This window comes from Elephas maximus, chromosome 1 (assembly GCF_024166365.1).
Source record: "Elephas maximus indicus isolate mEleMax1 chromosome 1, mEleMax1 primary haplotype, whole genome shotgun sequence".
Classification (NCBI taxonomy): domain Eukaryota; kingdom Metazoa; phylum Chordata; class Mammalia; order Proboscidea; family Elephantidae; genus Elephas; species Elephas maximus.
The window spans coordinates 63,940,874-63,959,555 of record NC_064819.1 but is presented as its reverse complement, the minus strand read 5'-3'; the positions used below and the strand labels follow the sequence as shown (position 1 = coordinate 63,959,555).

Below are 18,682 nucleotides of genomic sequence, written 5' to 3'. Positions count from 1 at the left end.
TTGCTTATCCGGGGGTTCTTTCCCTTCCATATGAAATTGGTGATTTGTTTCTCTATCCCCTTAAAATATGAGATTGGAATTTGGATCGGAAGTGCGTTATATGTATAGATGGCTTTTGGTAGAATAGACATTTTTACTATGTTAAGTCTTCCTATCCATGAGCAAGGTATGTTTTTCCACTTAAGTATGTCCTTTTGAATTTCTTGTAGTAGAGCTTTGTAGTTTTCTTTGTATAGGTCTTTTACATCCTTGGTAAGATTTATTCCTAAGTATTTTATCTTCATGGGGGCTACTGTGAATGGTATTGATTTGGTGATTTCCTCTTCGATGTTCTTTTTGTTGATGTAGAGGAATCCAAGTGATTTTTGTATGTTTATTTTATAACCTGAGACTCTGCCAAACTCTTCTATTAGTTTCAGTAGTTTTCTGGAGGATTCCTTAGGGTTTTCCATATATATGATCATGTCATCTGCAAATAGTGATAGCTTTACTTCCTCCTTGCCAATCCGGATACCCTTTATTTCTTTGTCTAGCCTAATTGCCCTGGCTAGGACTTCAAGTACGATGTTGAATAAGAGCGGTGATAAAGGGCATCCTTGTCTGGTTCCCGTTCTCAAGGGAAATGCTTTCAGGTTCTCTCCATTTAGAGTGATATTGGCTGTTGGCTTTGCATAGATGCCCTTTATTATGTTGAGGAATTTTCCTTCAATTCCTATTTTGGTGAGAGTTTTTATCATAAATGGGTGTTGAACTTTGTCAAATGCCTTTTCTGCATCTATTGATAAGATCATGTGGTTTTTATCTTTTGTTTTATTTATGTGATGGATTACATTAATGGTTTTTCTGATATTAAACCAGCCTTGCATACCTGGTATAAATCCCACTTGATCAGGCTGAATTATTTTTTTGATGTGTTGTTGGATTCTATTGGCTAGAATTTTGTTGAGGATTTTTGCATCAATGTTCATGAGGGATATAAAAAAAAAATAGGTCTATAGTTTTCTTTTTTTGTAATGTCTTTACCTGGTTTTGGTATCAGGGAGATGGTAGTGTCATAGAATGAGTTGGGTAGTATTCCGTCTTTTTCTATGCTTTGAAATACCTTCAGTAGTAGTGGTGTTAAGTCTTCTCTGAATGTTTGGTAGAACTCTGCAGTGAAGCCGTCCGGGCCAGGACTTTTTTTGTTGAAAGTTTTTTGATTACCGTTTCAATCTCTTTTTTTGTTATGGGTCTATTTAGTTGTTCTACTTCTGATTGTGTTAGTTTAGGTAGGTAGTGTTTTTCCAAGAATTTATCCATTTCTTCTAGGTTTTCAAATTTGTTAGAGTACAATTTTTCGTAGTAATCTGAAATGATTCTTTTAATTTCAGTTGGGTCTGTTGTGATGTGGCCCTTCTCGTTTCTTATTCGGGTTATTTGTTTCCTTTCCTGTTTTTCTTTAGTCAGTCTAGCCAATGGTTTATCGATTTTGTTAATTTTTTCAAGGAACCAGCTTTTGGCTTTGTTAATTCTTTCAATTGTTTTTCTGTTCTCTAATTCATTTAGTTCAGCTCTAATTTTTATTATTTGTTTTCTTCTGGTGCCTGATGGGTTCTTTTGTTGCTCAGTTTCTATTTGTTCAAGTTGTAGGGGCAGTTCTCTGATTTTGGCTCTTTCTTCTTTTTGTATGTGTGCATTTATCGATATAAATTGGCCTCTGAGCACTGCTTTTGCTGTGTCCCAGAGGTTTTGATAGGAAGTATTTTCATTCTCGTTGCATTCTATGAATTTCCTTATTCCCTCCTTGATGTCTTCTATAACCCAGTCTCTTTTCAGGAGGGTATTGTTCATTTTCCAAGTATTTGATTTCTTTTCCCTAGTTTTTCTGTTATTGGTTTCTAGTTTCATTGCCTTGTGGTCTGAGAAGATGCTTTGTAATATTTCGATGTTTTGGATTCTGCAAAGATTTGTTTTATGACCTAATATGTGGTCTATTCTAGAGAATGTTCCATGTGCGCTGGAAAAAAAAGTATATTTTGCAGCAGTTGGGTGGAGAGTTCTGTATAAGTCAATGAGGTCAAGTTGGTTGATTGTTGTAAGTAGGTCTTCCGTGTCTCTATTGAGCTTCTTACCGGATGTCCTGTCCTTCTCCGAAGTGGCGTGTTGAAGTCTCCTACTATAAATGTGGAGGTGTCTATCTCGCTTTTCAATTCCATTAAAATTTGATTTATGTATCTTGCAGCCCTGTCATTGGGTGCATAAATATTTAATATGGTTATGTCTTCCTGATCAATTGTCCCTTTTGTCATTATATAGTGTCCTTCTTTATCCTTTGTGGTGGATTTAAGTCTAAAGTCTATTTTGTCAGAAATTAATATTGCTACTCCTCTTCTTTTTTGCTTATTGTTTGCTTGATATATTTTTTTCCATCCTTTGAGTTTTAGTTTGTTTGTGTCTCTAAGTCTAAGGTGTGTCTCTTGTAGGCAGCATATAGATGGATCGTGTTTCTTTATCCAGTCTGAGACTCTCTGTCTCTTTATTGGTGCATTTAGTCCATTTACATTCAGCGTAATTATAAATAAATAAGTTTTTAGTGCTGTCATTTTGATGCCTTTTCATGTGTGTTGTTGGCCATTTCATTTTTCCACATACTTTTTTGTGCTGAGACGTTTTTCTTAGTAGATTGTGAGATCCTCATTTTCATAATGTTTAACTTTATGTTTGTTGAGTCTTTACGTTTTTCTTGACTTTTTTCTTGAGTTATGGAGTTGATATTCCTTTTTGCGGTTACCTTATTATTTACCCCTATTTTTCTAAGTAAAAACCTAACTTGTATCGTTCTATATCGTCTTGTATCACTCTCCATCTGGCAGTTCAATGCCTCCTATATTTAGTCCCTCTTTTTGATTATTGTGATCTTTTACCTATTGGTTTCCATGATTCCCTGTTACGTGTATTATTTTGCTTATTTTTTTTTTTTTTTAGAATTAATATTAATTTGTTTTTGTGCTTTCCCTATTTGAGTTGATACCAGGACGTTCTTTTTGTAACCTTGTATTATGCTGGTACCTGATATTATTGGTCAACTGACCAAACAATCTCCTTTAGCATTTCTTGTAGCCTTGGTTTGGTTTTTGCAAATTTTCTAAACTTGTGTTTATCTGTAAATATCTTAATTTCGCCTTCATATTTCAGAGAGAGTTTTGCTGGGTATATGATCCTTGGTTGGCAGTTTTTCTCCTTCAGTGCTCTGTACATGTCGTCCCATTCCCTTCTTGCCTGCATGGTTTCTGCTGAGTAGTCTGAACTTATTCTTATTGATTCTCCCTTGAAGGAGACCTTTCTTTTATCCCTGGCTGCTTCTAAAATTTTCTCTTTATCTTTGGTTTTGGCAAGTTTGATGATAATATGTCTTGGTGTTTTTCTTTTTGGATCAATCTTAAATGGGGTTTGATGAGGATCTTGGATAGATATCCTTTCGTCTTTCATGATGTCAGGGAAGTTTTGTGTCAGGAGTTCTTCAACTATTTTCTCTGTGTTTTCTGTCCCCCCTCCCTGTTCTGGGACTCCAATCACTCGCAAGTTATCCTTCTTGATAGAGTCCCACATGATTCTTAGGGTTTCTTCATTTTTTTTAATTCTTTTATCTGATTTTTTTTCAGCTATGTTGCTGTTGATTCCCTGGTCCTCCAGATGTCCCAGTCTACATTCTAATTGCTCGAGTCTGCTCCTCTGACTTCCTATTGCGTTGTCTAATTCTGTAATTTTATTGTTAATCTTTTGGATTTCTACATGCTGTCTCTCTATGGATTCTTGCAACTTATTAATTTTTCCACTATGTTCTTGAATAATCTTTTTGAGTTCTTCAACAGTTTTATCGGTGTGTTCCTTGTTTTTTTCTGCAGTTAGCCTAATTTCATTTGTGATGTCTTGAAGCATTCTGTAAATTAGTTTTTTATATTCTGTATCTGATAATTCCAGGATTTTATCTTCATTTGGGAAAGATTTTGATTCTTTTGTTTGGGGGGTTGGAGAAGCTGTCATGGTCTGCTTCTTTATGTGGTTTGATATGGACTGCTGTCGCCGAGCCATCACTGGGAAACTAGTTTTTCCAGAAAATCCGCTAAAAAAAAAATGCACTCAGATCCCTATCAGAGTTCTCCCTCTGGCTCAGGCTATTCAGATGTTAATGGAGCCGCCTGGGGAGGGTGGGGGAGGGATCAGAGAGCTAGGAGTGTAGCACCTCAGAATATAGCCAGAGTTGTTTTTCTTACTTGGAATGATTCTTATATCTGAGATTTCCGCGGGGCGCGTCACCTATATGTACTGGCTGTGTGGAGATTGCCCCCCGGGGGTTCTGGCCCCCTGGCGTCACGGTCAGATCCTCCGCTGTCAGCTCCACCCCCAAGGTTAAGGCTTCCCTACTGGGACGGTGCACTCCCGTTTCCAAAATTAGTCGCTGCCTCCCGGGGACTCCCCGTCCCGCCAGCCACGTCACGCATCGCTCCTGCGAACCGGGTGGGCTCCCCCACCCGGGGTCAGCTCAGGAGAGCAGAGCAGCTCCCCGCGCCTGAGTCGCGACTGCGCGTCCTGGCTGGGACGCCGCTCTCCCCACTCCAAGACCAGCCACTGCCTCCCAGGGACTTCTTCCACTGGCTGCTCCGCCACACCACCCGCGCAAACCGGCTGGGCCCGCGCGAACTGGTTGGGACCACCCCGGGGCCAATTCAGGGGAATGTAGCTGATCCCCGCGCTCACACTCCGCCCGCGCCAGCCAAAATCCCGGAGGGACGGCTCCCCGCCTGGGACGCTGCTCTCCCCGCTCCAAGACCAGTCACTTCCTCCCGGGGACTTCTCCCTCCGACGCGCCGCGCCGCTCGTGCGAACTGGGTGGGCACCGCCCGCACGAACGACTGGGCCCCCCCCCGGGGTCAATTCAGGGGAATGTAACTGTTCCCCGCACTCATGCCCCGCCTGTGCCCGCCAAACTCCCGGCGGGATGGCTCCCCAGCTGGGATGCCGCTCTCCCCACTCCAAGACCAGTCACTGCCTCCTGGGGACTGCTCCCACTGGCTGCGCCACCACGCCGCCCGCGCCAACCAGCTGGGCTCCCTCCCGGGATGAGTTCAGGGGCTAGGGCTGGGCCCCTTGTTTGTGCCGTCTGCCCCCTGGGCTCTGCCCCAAATCGGGCTCTGAAGGTCACCTGCCTGGTACGCTGGCTCCTGGCTCTGAAAACAATCGCTGTCTCCCTGTATTTGTTCGTTCTCCGTCTCTAAATCTGTGTTTGTTGTTCAGAGTTCGTAGATTGTTATGTATGTGATCGATTCACTTGTTTTCCAAGTCTTTGTTGCAAGAGGGATCCGTGGTAGCGTCCACCTAGTCTGCCATCTGGCCCCGCCCCTCTCAATCCATCTTTTTGAGGGTCTTCCTCTTTTTCGCTGACCTTCTACTTTACCAAAAATGATGTCCTTCTCCTGGGTCTGATCCCTCCTGATAACATGTCCAAAGTAAATGAGACAAAGTCTCATCATCCTTGCTTCCAAGGAGCACTCTGGCTGTTCTTCTCCCAAGACAGATTTGTTTGTTCTTCTGGCAGTCCATGGTATATTCAATATTCTTCACTAGCACCATAATTCAAAGGTGTCAATTCTTCTTCAGTCTTCCTTATTCATTGTCCAGGTTCCTCATGCATGTGAGATGATTGAAAATGCCGTGACTTGGGTCAGGCACACCTTAGTCCTCAAAGTGACCTCTTTAATAATTTAAAGAGGTCTTTTGCAGCAGATTTGCCCAATGCAATATCTCATTTGATTTCTTGACTGCTGCTTCCACGGGCCTTGATTGTGGATCCAAGTAAAATGAAATCCTTGACAACTTCAATGCTTTCTCCATTAATCATGATGATACCTATTGGTCCAGTTGTGAGGATTTTTGTTTTCTTTATATTGAAGTGTAATTCATACTGAAGGCTGTGGTCTTTGATCTTCATCAGCAAGTTCTTCAAGTTCTCTTCACTTTCAGCAAGCAAGGTTGTGTCATCTGCATATTGCAGGTTGTTAATGAGTCTTCCTCCAATCCTGATGCTGTGTTCTTCATATAGTCCAGCTTCTCAGATTATTTGCTCAGCATACAAATTGAATAAGTATGGTGAAAGAATACAAACCTGATGCACACCTTTCCTGACTTTAAGCCATGCAGTATCTCCTTGTTCTGTTCAAACGACTGCCTCTTTATCTATGTAAAGGTTCCTCATGAGCACAATTAAGTATTCCGAAATTCCTATTCTCTGAAATTTTACCCATAATTTGTTATGATCCACACAGTCAAATACTTTTGTCTCATCAATAAAACACAAGAAAACATCTTTCTGGTATTCTCTGCTTTCAGCTAAGGTTCGTTTGAGATCGGCAATGATATCCCTTTCCCTTCTTCCTTGTCCTCTTCTGAATCCAGCAGTTCTCTGTTGACATACTGCTGCAACCACTTTTGAATGATCATCAGCAAAATTTTACTTGTGTATGATATTGTTCAATAATTTCTGTATTCTGTTGAATCACCTTTCTTTGGAATGGACACAAATATAGATCTCTTCCAGTCGGTTGGCCAGGAAGCTGTCCTCCAAATTTCTTGACATAGGCAAGGAAGCACATCCAGCAATGCTAATAGACATATTTTATAAATTGAGGAGTCAAGATATACTATCTATAGTTCATGGAAAGAGGAAGGGAAGTTTTTATATTTAAGAATGCAAAGGTAACCAAGAGAGGAAACAAGTCATGTTGTAACAATATTGGGAGGTGATAGGGAGAGAAGGAGTCCTCGTGGCCCAAAGGTTAAGCACTCAGCTGCTAACCAAAAGGTGTGGTTTGAACCCACCCGACATCTCCTCGGGAGAAAGATCTGGTATCTACTTCCGTAAAGATTACAGCCAAGAAAACCCTATGGGGCAGTTCTACTCTGTCACACCGGGCTGATTTGAGTCAGAATCAGCTCCACTGCGCCCAACAACAACAACAGGGAGGAAAGGTGGAAGTTTATATAAGTGAGCTAAATCCTGATAAAATGGAAGGAAATCAATAGATATTGTGGTCATATCATGTGAATTTGCTAAACAGGAATTTGTGGTGTATGCATACCCTTTAGGCATATGGAAGCACCACCAGGTGACTCGAAACCAAAATGTTCAAAGAGGTTACCTGGGGAGTGGACTAAAGATAGAGACGAGAAGACAAAAACTATTGTTTTATTTTATGCTATTATATTTTAAAATTTTATGTTAACAATATGCATTAGCAATTTGCTAAACTTTAAGCATGTTATTTTGAGCAAAATGAAATAATTTTAAAAACACGTAAGTAAGACCCACTAGAAATTCAAGGAGAAATTGATAAAACTGAGAGCATGGGGAGAAACTAATACCTTCCTCTCATGTAAACCAAGTAGACTAACAGTCAACAAAAATAAGATAGAATTGGACAGTAGAATTAATAAGCAAAACTTGATATTTATATATCCAACTCTGTACTCTAAAAATACTTCTGTTTATGGAGCATTTGCAAATTTTTTCCACAAAGAAATTCTCAATAAATTTCTCAAAGTGGAGATTGTACAGGCTGGGTGACCCCACTGCAAAAACAATCACAACTGGAAATTTGTCATATTTTTAAGGATAAACAAAATATTCTTGAAACCAAAACAAGTCTAACCAAAAGCATTATTGACTGTGTAAGAACTGCCAACAGAGACATTATTTACTAAAACTTATAATAGGGTGTTATCAAAGCTCTATTGAAAAGAAAATTCATAGCTTTAAATGCTTTTATTACTAAAAAGGAAGGAAAATAAGTGAAGCATTCAGTCCAAAAAGTAAAAAAGGCAATCTAAAAAGCAAGAGGAAAAATTAGTTAAGATAAAAAACAAATGAATGAATTGGAAAGCAAAAATAAAACTAATAAATCCAAAATCTCATTGTTTGAAAGGACTAAGAGACAAATACCTGGCAAGGATAATTAAGAAAAACCGAGAGGAAACCAGATAAACACATCATTCTGAGATTCCTGTTTTAATTATATGAGACTTCTCCATAAAGGTCCTTGGGTGGCATAAATGGTTTGCATGAGATTACTAACCAAAAGGTTGAAAGTTCGAACCTACACAGCGGTGCCTCAGAAGAAAGCCTTGACGATCTGCTTCCATAAAGATTATAGCCAAGAAAACCCTACGGAGCAGTTTTCTTCTGTAACACATTGGGTTACAACGAGTCTGAATCATCTTGATGGCAACAGGTTTGGTTTTTTTATTTTCTCTATATGATTTATTTAAAAAATGTTTCATATTCACAATACAATAAAAAGTATTAACAGAATTGACAAACATTTGCCTATACCAATATCCATGGAAGAACTAAGTTCTGTCTGAGCTTTTCTCCCACAGGTTTCACTTTTCTTCCCTGCCTTAGGCTGAGTTGTCTAAAGAAGCAAAACCAGTAAAGCATATAAATATATACAAAGAGATTTATGTCAAGGAAATGGCTCACATGGGTATAGAGACTGTAACGTCCCAAGTCTATAGGTTAGGATAGAGGCTTCTTCTGATTCATGTAGCCACAGGGGCTGGCAAACCCAAGATTGGCAGGTCAGAAAGCAGTGCTGTTGCTCACAGGCTGTGAAGGTAACAAATCCTAAGACTGGCAGGCAAAACTGCAGGTAAACTGCTAGCTCAAGTCCCAAGAATGAGAGGTCAGATGAACAGAAGCCAGCTGCAGGACCCAGAAGGAGCAAAAGCCCCAGAGCCCTGCCAGAATGAACACCCACCCACACTCCCACACTTGATGCAGGCCACACGCCCAAGGAATCTCCCCCACAACCGATTGGCTACTCATGGCAGATCCCATCGTGGGGGTGATCTTATATCATATCAACAGGGAAGTGACCACAACACCACACAATTGCCAAAACACTTAGAATCATGGCCCAGCCAAGTCGGCACACAATCTTAACCATCACACACCCTGAGCATGAGATTACTGGTGCTCAAGTACTACCAGAGAGGCTGAGCTCTTCCTCGGCCATCGGTTACACTGAAGGCCATGCTGGTTGCTGATCATTAGAAGCAGCTGTTCCTTTTTTCCCTCCTAAAGAAATGGGTATTGGTTAACAGAAGACTCATTTGCCCAGAATACAGTGCTCCTCTTCTCCCATCGCTAGTCTCTGTGTTCAGATATATTAAGCAGGGCTCCAAAAGCTACTGTCTGAAAGAAAGAGAGAAAATAGTTTCCATGGGCATAAACCCCCATTGCTGTCGAGTCCATTCTGACTCATAGCCACCCTGTAGGACAGAGTAGAGCTGCCCCAGTTTCCAAGGAGTGTCTGGCTGATTGGAACTGCCGACCCTTTGGTTAGCAGCCATAGCACTTAACAACTATGCCACCAGGGTTTTCTCTATGGGCACAGGGCAAAAGAATAAAGAGAATGGGCTCATCACCAATTATAACACAGAATTTTTAAGTGGTATGGCCACAAGCGTTAGTTCTGCACACACAAGATGAAGTATATAAGATTACATTGGTTTATCTTATTAGCAGACAGGGTGGCAGCTAAGAGGAAAAAGACACACCTTAGTTCATTTTCAAAGGGAATTCCTTTCCAAGTACATGAGAACAATACAGTCCATTAACTTCCTCAAAGCATTTTCAGAACTTGGCTCTACTTCTGGTCTTTGTGGAGCTGGTTATGTATTTCAGCGCTCCAGGCTTACCCCAGAAAAGGAGAAGGTAGCTGGGTTGAAAGCATTTCTCAAATACGAATGAATTCATTAATATAAAAAAAAACTCTTCTGTGGGCCCGACTTTTATAAAAAATAACTAAAGTTATAGAACCAAGTACAAATACATCTCCCGCTCAGTTTTTATGCATTCAATCCAGCTGCTCCTTCATTATGCCCTACGAGCAATTTTATTTATTCCCTGTTTTGTTCCAAAAGGAACTGAAGGCTGAGTCCTCTGAGTAAGATTCTTTCTAAGGACTCTTTCTAAGCTGTCTCTGGGTAAAGACTAATAGCAAATGTATGGGAATTAAAAAATGCAACACAATAATATGTTAAAGTAAGAAAAAAAATATTGTAATGGAAAGCTTTTTAAAAGCACTTTTAAAATCTTTTTCTACAGATTTTTAAAATAACACCTTTGTTTTTTGCTCTCTTTTTTCCATTTTCTGTGGATACCACTCTGGACCAGGCCCTCATTAAACCCTACCTGGACTATCGCAATAATCCCCTAACTGGTCCTATTACTTCCAGCTTTCCCCCTCACAATTCAACCAACATACTGCTGTCAGAATAACCAGCCTAAAATGCAGCTTTGCACTTATCACCTCTCAAGCTCAGAACCCGTAAGTGGTTTCTCGCTGCAAAAAGAACAAAGCCCACCAATGTCTGAGCCTGATAGTCAAGGCTCCCTCTTTCTTCATCCTTTTCTGCCCTTCTCTACCCTATAAATGCTTTGGTTCAGCTTAATCTTATTGATCAGTTCAATTTATCACTCCCCAACCACCTTGCTCTCCTCATGCTCCAGCCCTGTAATGCCCTTGCCTCTTTTCTGCCAATCACAACGCTTAATAATTTTTGAAGAACTTCATTCAGTAACATGACCATCTCTCTAAATCCCTGATCAAAAAGTTTTAGCAATGTCTGTTGTTGTTTTTGGTTGCTTTTGAGTCAGCTCTGACTCATGGTGACCTTATTAATATGAAAAACATAACAGAATGAAATGTTGCCTGGTCCGGTGCAATCTTCTAGCACTGTATGGGACAATATTCTGTTGTGTGCCATAGGGTTTTCCTTGGCTAATTTTTGGAAGTAGATCACTGGGCCTTTCTTCCTAGTCTCTTAGTCTGAAGGTTCCATTGAAACCTGTCCACCATGGGTGACCCTACTGGCGCTTGAAATACTGGTGGCATAGCTTCCAGCAACATGCAAGCCACCACAGTACAACAAACTGACAGACGGGTGGTGGTTAGCAATGTCTGTCCTCATTTAAATGGTTAAAGCACATATTTATACCACTTATCTGGTGTTTGTCAAGCATGACCCAATATGCTTATCCATCTCTTTATAGAACAATGGTCTCTTTCTTCCAAACCAGACTGAACACTTGAGGCAAATAATTGCCACACACTTGTTTGTACAAAGAAGGCACTCAATAAATGTGCAGTAACTAGAATGGCAACCTAATACACTTGCCTTCTTCAGTGTGTTCAGCTCTAGATTCATGCTTCTCAAACAGATTTATGTGCACCCCAGGGGTACACTGTGGGTACATCTATATTCACATAAAATAAAGATGCAGTATTGTTAAGAAGTTAATTTTACTTAAGTAACTTAAAGTCTGATCTTTAAAATGAAATCAAAATAATATGGAGTAGAATGAACATTTTTTAAATTATGCTTTTACATAAACCTTAAAGACAATAAAATTAAAATAGGAGACTTCATTAAGTTTCTAGCCCTCAGCAGTTCACTGGCAATGTTTCCAGACCACCCTCTCTTCCTTCCAGGGGTAAATTCATATTCCTACACCATTTGTGGATATTTAAGTGGAAACGACTGGGAAACAGCCTATAGCTTATGAATGGGTAACGGAGAAAAAGCACAATCATTTCCATTTTAAAGAGCAATCAACATACATTTTTTTTTTTTCATTAAAATGGGTAACAGAAATTAAGTCCAGACTATGTAGTCCATAAACCTGTTGCCGTCAAGTTGATTCTGACTCATAGTGACCCTGCAGGACAGAATAAGACAGAGAACAGAAAAAAGAACAAATCTGCAATTCACATAGACAAATTAAAGTAACAAAGTAACAGGAAATGGGCCAGGGTGCAGAAACAAAGCCATTCCCCAGAACAATGGGGCAGGGTATCAGAAAATAGCCCGAAAACTTCTTTAAAGTTGTCTTTCAGAAGCAGCTGGATAAAACCAGCCCCAGGGACGCATCCAGAACATCTACCTGTGACCGCTGTGTGACCTTCCACCAGTGGCAGTAAGGGGCTGCAGCCACTTCTGGGGAATTGAACTCGGGGAGCAAGAGATTATGCAGGTATGACTCCCCATTATAGGTCCTGCTACAGATCCCAGAGGCCTCTGGGACAGGAGCCATCTTAGAAAGCTGCTGTGCGAGCACCGTAGTTAACATATCCTCGCCTGTGCCTCTGAATAAACTTGAATCTTTTTCCCCACTCAAGAATTTTTAAAAGCCCATGCAAGTCCTTTGTTCTGTGAGACAGGGGTATTCATTGCTTAGGCCCTCCTCGTCTCCACTTGTAAGCCTCTTCAATAAAGCTTTGCTCGTGTGGAAAACTCTTCGTGCCCTATCTGCTCATTCTTGATCAGTGAGAGGCAAGAACCTTATTCGATTCTGGCAACAATTTGGCAAGCCAGCCAGGAGTCCAGAGGACCCTTTGTGTCCTATTCTCGGACCCAGGGCAATGTGGACAGGAGAATTGCCTGACCCTGGCAGATGAACAAAGCAGCTACCGAGACTGATTTCTTCTTGCATTTTTCCACCAGGTAAGGTCTTCTCTCCCTTACTCCTCAAGGCCCGACCTTAGTTTCATTTTCCTCCTGAGCATACTTTCTGTTTTTCCTTGGAAACATGAAGCGCAATAATGAGGGCTCAATAGACATCCAAGTGGCAGATAAGAGTCGCTTGCCTGGGTAGGGCCACCTGGAGTCCCCCATGGACGGGTGTCTCATACTGTGGGGGCTGCAGTTACTAGTGAAGGGCCAAAGGTCCCCAGTGAGGTGGGTTTTTCTGACCATAGGGACTAAGAGACTCCTTCTTAAACTTCAGGGATTTGGGGGCTCCACACCAGAATTACTACTGAAAGGTCTACAGAGGGTCCCCAGTGCGATGGGTTTTTCTGACCCTAGGGACCAAGGGATGCCTTCTTTTTGACCACAGGGAGTAGGGAATTTCTGGTCTGGTGGTAGTGCACTCTTTGATGGGAACTGTAGCCTGTCCCTTTTCCTTCTCTTTTCTTTCCTCTCAGGCTGGAGTTTTGCCCAGCCACTTGTTTCAGCCATCATTTTTGTGTGTCTGGATATTGTCTGTCTCTAGATGGTGTACTCTGTTTCTAGGGGGATGGATGTAAAGGTCTCTGTTTAGATTGAGAGATTGAAACCCTCCATCTGGTATTGGGGGTGAGAGGTATCTGGAAGATCGAAGTGGAGATTCAGATATTCCTAGTAATGTGTTAGACCTTACTAAGATTATTCTTGTTCCCCCTTTCCCTTTCTGATTTGTCTGGTCTGAGCACTCTCTGTTTATCTTATGTGTGATTGGGGCTGTCTGGGAGGTTGAGACTGCGAGATTATCTCAGTCGCCTCTGTCTGTGTCTTATGCGTAATTTGTGTGTGTTGCATAGAAATTAATTGGTGAAAAGAAATTCAGGTTAAACTAGAACATACTTATAGAGACTCCTGAGAGTTTACTGACTGGGCTGTTTACTGAGCAATTGGTCATCTTTTGCTCTAGATGGTTTAAAGAAAAAAGATAATTTGGTCTTAAAGGGAAAGTAGCAGTTCCAGAACAGTAAAAGAGAAAGAAATTGTTATTCTTTGCCTTTCAAAATGTCTAGGTGCACTTAAACATACGTAAATGATTGGGATGACTCCCTCCAGCCCCCAGTCTCCCTAGCTAAGAATTAGATTGATTTACAAATTGCTAAAGAGCTTTGGTATTTACTGGATAAATAGCCTTTCAAAATGCTTCCCTCAATTTAAACGTATGTAAATGAATCAGAGTGGGCTAATCTTGTCTTCTACCTTGAGTTAAAAGGTAAGTAAGGGCAGGGCAGAATCAGGCCTCCTCAGCCCCCAGACCTCATGTGCCAAGGTCAAAAAGAAATCACAATGAGACTTGCCTGCTTAAGCTTATATTCATATCAATGAATTAGTTGAACAGAGACTTTGTGATTTCCAAAGCCAGGATAAGATTCCTGAGTCAAAAACCAAGCCACAGGGCTTTAGGGGAAAAAACTAAGTTTCTTATTTTAAGATCTTTGGTTAAATAACTAAAGTATTGTTTCTTGGTAACTTACAATAGACTTCTGACAAGTTTGAAAGCCATGAAAAACTTTTTATAAAGAAAAAGTGCTAAAAAGGTTTATTTAGCATGTTATAAATTACATAGAATGTGTTGTTAAAATCATGAGAAGTGCCTGATTCTTTCTCTTTGGATTAAAATTTATATGTCAGTATTTCCTCTGTGTTTTTGCCTAATATTAGGCAGCAAATGCATAATATTATATCATAATTTTATTATTTTTATTGCTAACTTGGTTGAAACTTTATATTTTTGAATCTAGCAACATCAAAGCCAATGGATTAATTAAAGAATTCACATCATTTACCTATGAAGTTATTTTTATTACTATTCAGGTATTTAGAGACTTGATAATCTTGATATGTTCTTGGTCTATCCTGACTGTATGGTGTTGTGTCTTGGGATTATTATGTGTTACATTTGAAGTTTTTTAAAAATATGGTTAACAGTTATTATTAGAAATATCTTTATCTAAAGTTTTTTTTAACTGATTTTGTTTGGCCTTTGTGTTGTGCTTGTAATTGATTTCTACCAGGTCTTTCACCATTAAGAATTATGTTTATAAATTATTCATGACCATATTAAGTTTTGTCATTTGCAGATAAGTTTTTACTTTGCTGATTTTCTGAAAACATTTGACCAGAATATCTCAACAAAAAAAGATAGACTATTTTGGACTTAGGGACTGTGACTAGACTCAATCAAGATTTCCAGAACTCTTATGCAGATGCTGGTGGGTTCACAGACTGTGGTTGATTCAGTATCACGTGGAACAGAAGTTAACTACATAAGACTGAGTAAATGAAATGATACTATGGGTTTTATGTGGTCATACTGCTGATGTTTTAAGGTCTTTCTTTCTGGAAATAAGGAACGCTTTAAGGTCCTACTTTATGGAGATAAGAAACCACATTCTTCTTTTCTCCTGAATTATCTAACTAGTGGGTTTAGATATTGTAGCTCTTGAATTAGAAGTTCTTGTTGAGAAACTTAAAGTTATAAGTATCATAATCAGAAAAGTGTCGGCAATTTGAGCTATGATTTTACAAATTAGAATAGCATTTCTCTCAAGGAACAGTTTTGTGCCTTAATAGATAAATGTTGCTATATTTGTGTTAACATACAAACTGAAGTCTAAGAGAAAGTAGTTGCTGCTGAAGCACACGAAAACCAGTTACTGATGCTGTTTATGTGCAAACAAACACCTCCGTGAGATTTGTTTCCTTGGTTCAAAGACCTTAGGGTCATGGTTTCATTGGTTATTTCAAACAATTGGCCTAACGTTATTTGTTAGTGTTTCTATTTTATAGAGGAGGTCGGCCTCATGGCTCAGACTCCATTTTGTCTTAGATTCTATTTCTGCTTCTGAGTAAGTGACCCATGACTGTTAATAGGTAAACCAAGGAGGGCCAGCTTGCCCTCAGGGAGAATACTTTGTATGTTTTGGACAGATTAACTGGAGACCTCCAACAGGAGAAGCCCATCCTGTATTATCTTGCTAATCATGAATTCTCTAATGAAAACTTGGTTGTCACATGTAAAAGTTTTTCTATATTTTCTGTTTTCTCTAGGCAAACTTTGTATGTTCCTTCTTTGTATGTTTTTTATGTGATATAGCCACCTATACTAGTTTAGATAACCCCTTTCCAACTGAGAGTGAATTTCTTTAGATTCCTGATAAATGCGTAGACAGTACACTTTGAGAGCTTTAAGATTATCTTTAGATATTCATAGTAAATATTATAAAGGTAATGTTAAATTTGTTACCCACTGTAAAACTAGAGTCAGAAGAGAAAGCCCATTAGTCCAACTCTCAGGGTATGGTTGGTAACTTTAATTCCTTCTTATGGTATATTTGAATTGGAGAAATCTTTAAGAAATTTATCAATCACTATGGGACTAGAGGCACAAACCAGGTTCATGTACCATTTTCAGTCTCAGACTTAAGCCAGTGCAAAGAAAAGTTAGGGAGTGTGTCGAAAGACCCTGAGAGATTTAAGGATGAGTTCATGAAATGCAGCTTAAATTTTCATTTGACCTGGGGAGATGTGATGGTTATTTTAACTCACCGTTGTAGTACAGATGAGAAGACTAGGGTCCTGGCTAAGGCTGGAGAACAGGCAGACAATGATGCTAACCGCCCACAATCAACACATGTGATTTTCAGACAGGGAGGGGAAGCAGTCCCCAATGTGAAGCTGAATTGGGTTTACAATGGGGATAGTAAGGAAAGAGCCAGACATTTATTTACATGTATAAAAAAAAAAAAAATTAAATTTTTTTTTTTTTTTTTTATCATAGGCAGGATTCAAAAGTGTGTGGCGAAGACTGTTAATTATGATAGAGTGAAATAAATTACCCAGACAGCAGAGGAGAACCCAGCAGTCTTCCTCACCAGGCTGACTGAGGTTTTTAGTAAATATACTAACACTGACCCTGAGAGCCCAGAAGGAAAGACTTTGCTAACTACACATTCAATTATGCAGTCTACGGCAGATATTAGAAGGAAGCTACAAAATTTAGAGGCAGGAACCCAGACTCCACTCTCATGACTGGTTGAGGAAGGCTTTAAGGTCTTTAACAACAGGGACCTTGCAACAGAGGAAAAATGAAAAAAAAAAAAAAGTCCTGATTATTGGCAGTAGCTCTTCAGGGCCCACGTTGACATAACCCTACAGGATCCTGAAGACCAAGACCTCCACAAGAATTTCCTCACTGGCCGGTTAGTATCGAGCCAGACCAATGTGGGTATTGTGAAAGAGAGAGGCCATTGGAAGGCGGAGTGTTCTGAGCGTCCTAAAACAGGGTGCCCAGGTGACCTCCCCTGGAGTCCAGTCCAGGCAGGCCCACAGCGCCTGATGTCCCTTTCAGAGGAGGAAGACGAGCAGCCCTATTGACGAGGCCCAGGGGTCCACTCAGCTCCCAGCCAGAAGACCATTGCTATTTCCGCAGCAGAACCTTGGGTTATTCTCGATGTGGGAGGTAAGGAGACTGAATTTTTGCTAGACACAAAAGCTGCCTTCTCTGTTTTAACCGAAAATCCAGGCCCACTCTCCAGTCATGACTGTACAGTCAATGGGGTTGACAGAAAGCCCTAAGGTAAGGAACTTTACCTTTCCCCTTTCCTGTGAAGTGGGCCAGAGAATGTAAAGAAAAAAACAGTATGAGACTGAAAAACAAAAGAAGGGGAGCCCAAGATATTTGGTGGGCAGTGCGAAAATCAGTCCCCTCTATTACTTAGTTTCTACACTTTTGGGGCCGTCCTCCTAGATACCCTAGAGTTAAACTTAAAGATCTGCCAAACTTTGAACTCTGCCACCCTTTTACCACCCCTCAGAGTATTTGAGCCTATTCATAACTGTATAGAAGTAGTTAATGAGGTCTACTGTAGTCATCCAGACCTACAAGAAAAACCCCTAGGAAACCCAGAGGTTGAGTGATATATGGATGGGAGCAGCTTTGTTGAACAAGGCTGATTTGGCCGCTAAAGCTGCTGCATCACAATTAATGGCCCTCATTCCTTACAGCTTAAATCAGTTAGGGACAAAATATACCCAAAAGGAAGAAGAGAAAGGCATTTTTTTATGAGACAGGATGGATGAAGAATGATGAGAGAGTATTGTATGTGCCTGAGTATTTATTATGGAAAACGGTAAAAGCCTTATCATGATGGCACACACTATGGCAGGGATGCCCTCCTAGGGCTATTGTCTAAATGTATAAAAAGAAAAGGGCTACACAAAATAGTTAAACAAATTACCAATAGTTGTGAGATCTGTCTGAGGAACAACCCACAAAGCCACCCTATTCCCCCACCTCTGGCTAGACCTGTCCAACATCGGGGTACGTACCCAAGGGAGGATTGGCAAATAGGTTTCACTGTTATGCCATCCAAGCAAGGGCTAAAATACCTGTTGGTGTTTATAGATATCTTCACTGGATGGGTAGAAGCCTTTCCCACTAGAGCAGAAAAGGCTTTAGAAGTGGGAAAATTCATATTAGTCTTCACAATCTGACAACAGCCCAACATTCGTAGCAAAAATAACCCAGGCTCTCTCCACAGCCTTATGCATAAATTACAAGTTACACACAGCCTGGCATCCTCAGTCCTCAAGAAAAGTTAAAAAAAAAAAAAAAAAAAAGAATCAGACTCTAAAAATGATGTTACCTATCTGGGACAAGTGCGGAAGGCCCTAAGAGAATATAGTAATAATGTCCCCCCTTCCCCCTCCCTGGAACTGTGGTTCGTTTGCGCCTAGAACCAACCCCACACACTTCTTGCATTGCACCCTGGGTTATGTCCACTCCTATCCAGGGCACCAGTGGAGTCTTGCACTGGAAAAGACAGGTACCAGTGGCACTCCTAGCCATGGGGGTAGCCACTGTAGTGTCTGGAACCTTGACCAGGGGAATAGTCCAACATCGTCCTCAATAACCGTCAAGCCCTGACCATATTCTGGCTAAGAAAGGAGGGGTATGCACAGTAGTAAATACCTGTTGCTGCTTCTATATTAATACCTGAGGAGAAGTAGAACTTCAAACTCAGGAATTGCTGGCTCAAGCAAATTGGTTACGAGATAACCAAACTAAGTTAGCTCTAAC

The 18,682-nt window shown here is 40.5% G+C and overlaps 1 long non-coding RNA gene across 3 annotated transcripts in view; it reads left to right on the top strand.

Annotated features, from left to right (window-relative positions):
• Positions 1-12,300: 12,300 nt before the first annotated feature.
• The window catches only part of LOC126076190 (uncharacterized), a 44,911-nt gene continuing 38,529 nt past the window's right edge, over positions 12,301-18,682 (top strand). For 2 of the 3 annotated variants that reach the window (XR_007517457.1, XR_007517453.1), the window contains exons 1-2: positions 12,301-12,543; positions 16,382-17,062. This is a non-coding gene — a long non-coding RNA (uncharacterized LOC126076190). The remainder of the gene's footprint in view (positions 12,544-16,381; positions 17,063-18,682) is intronic. The other variant, XR_007517454.1, reaches the window with a different exon arrangement.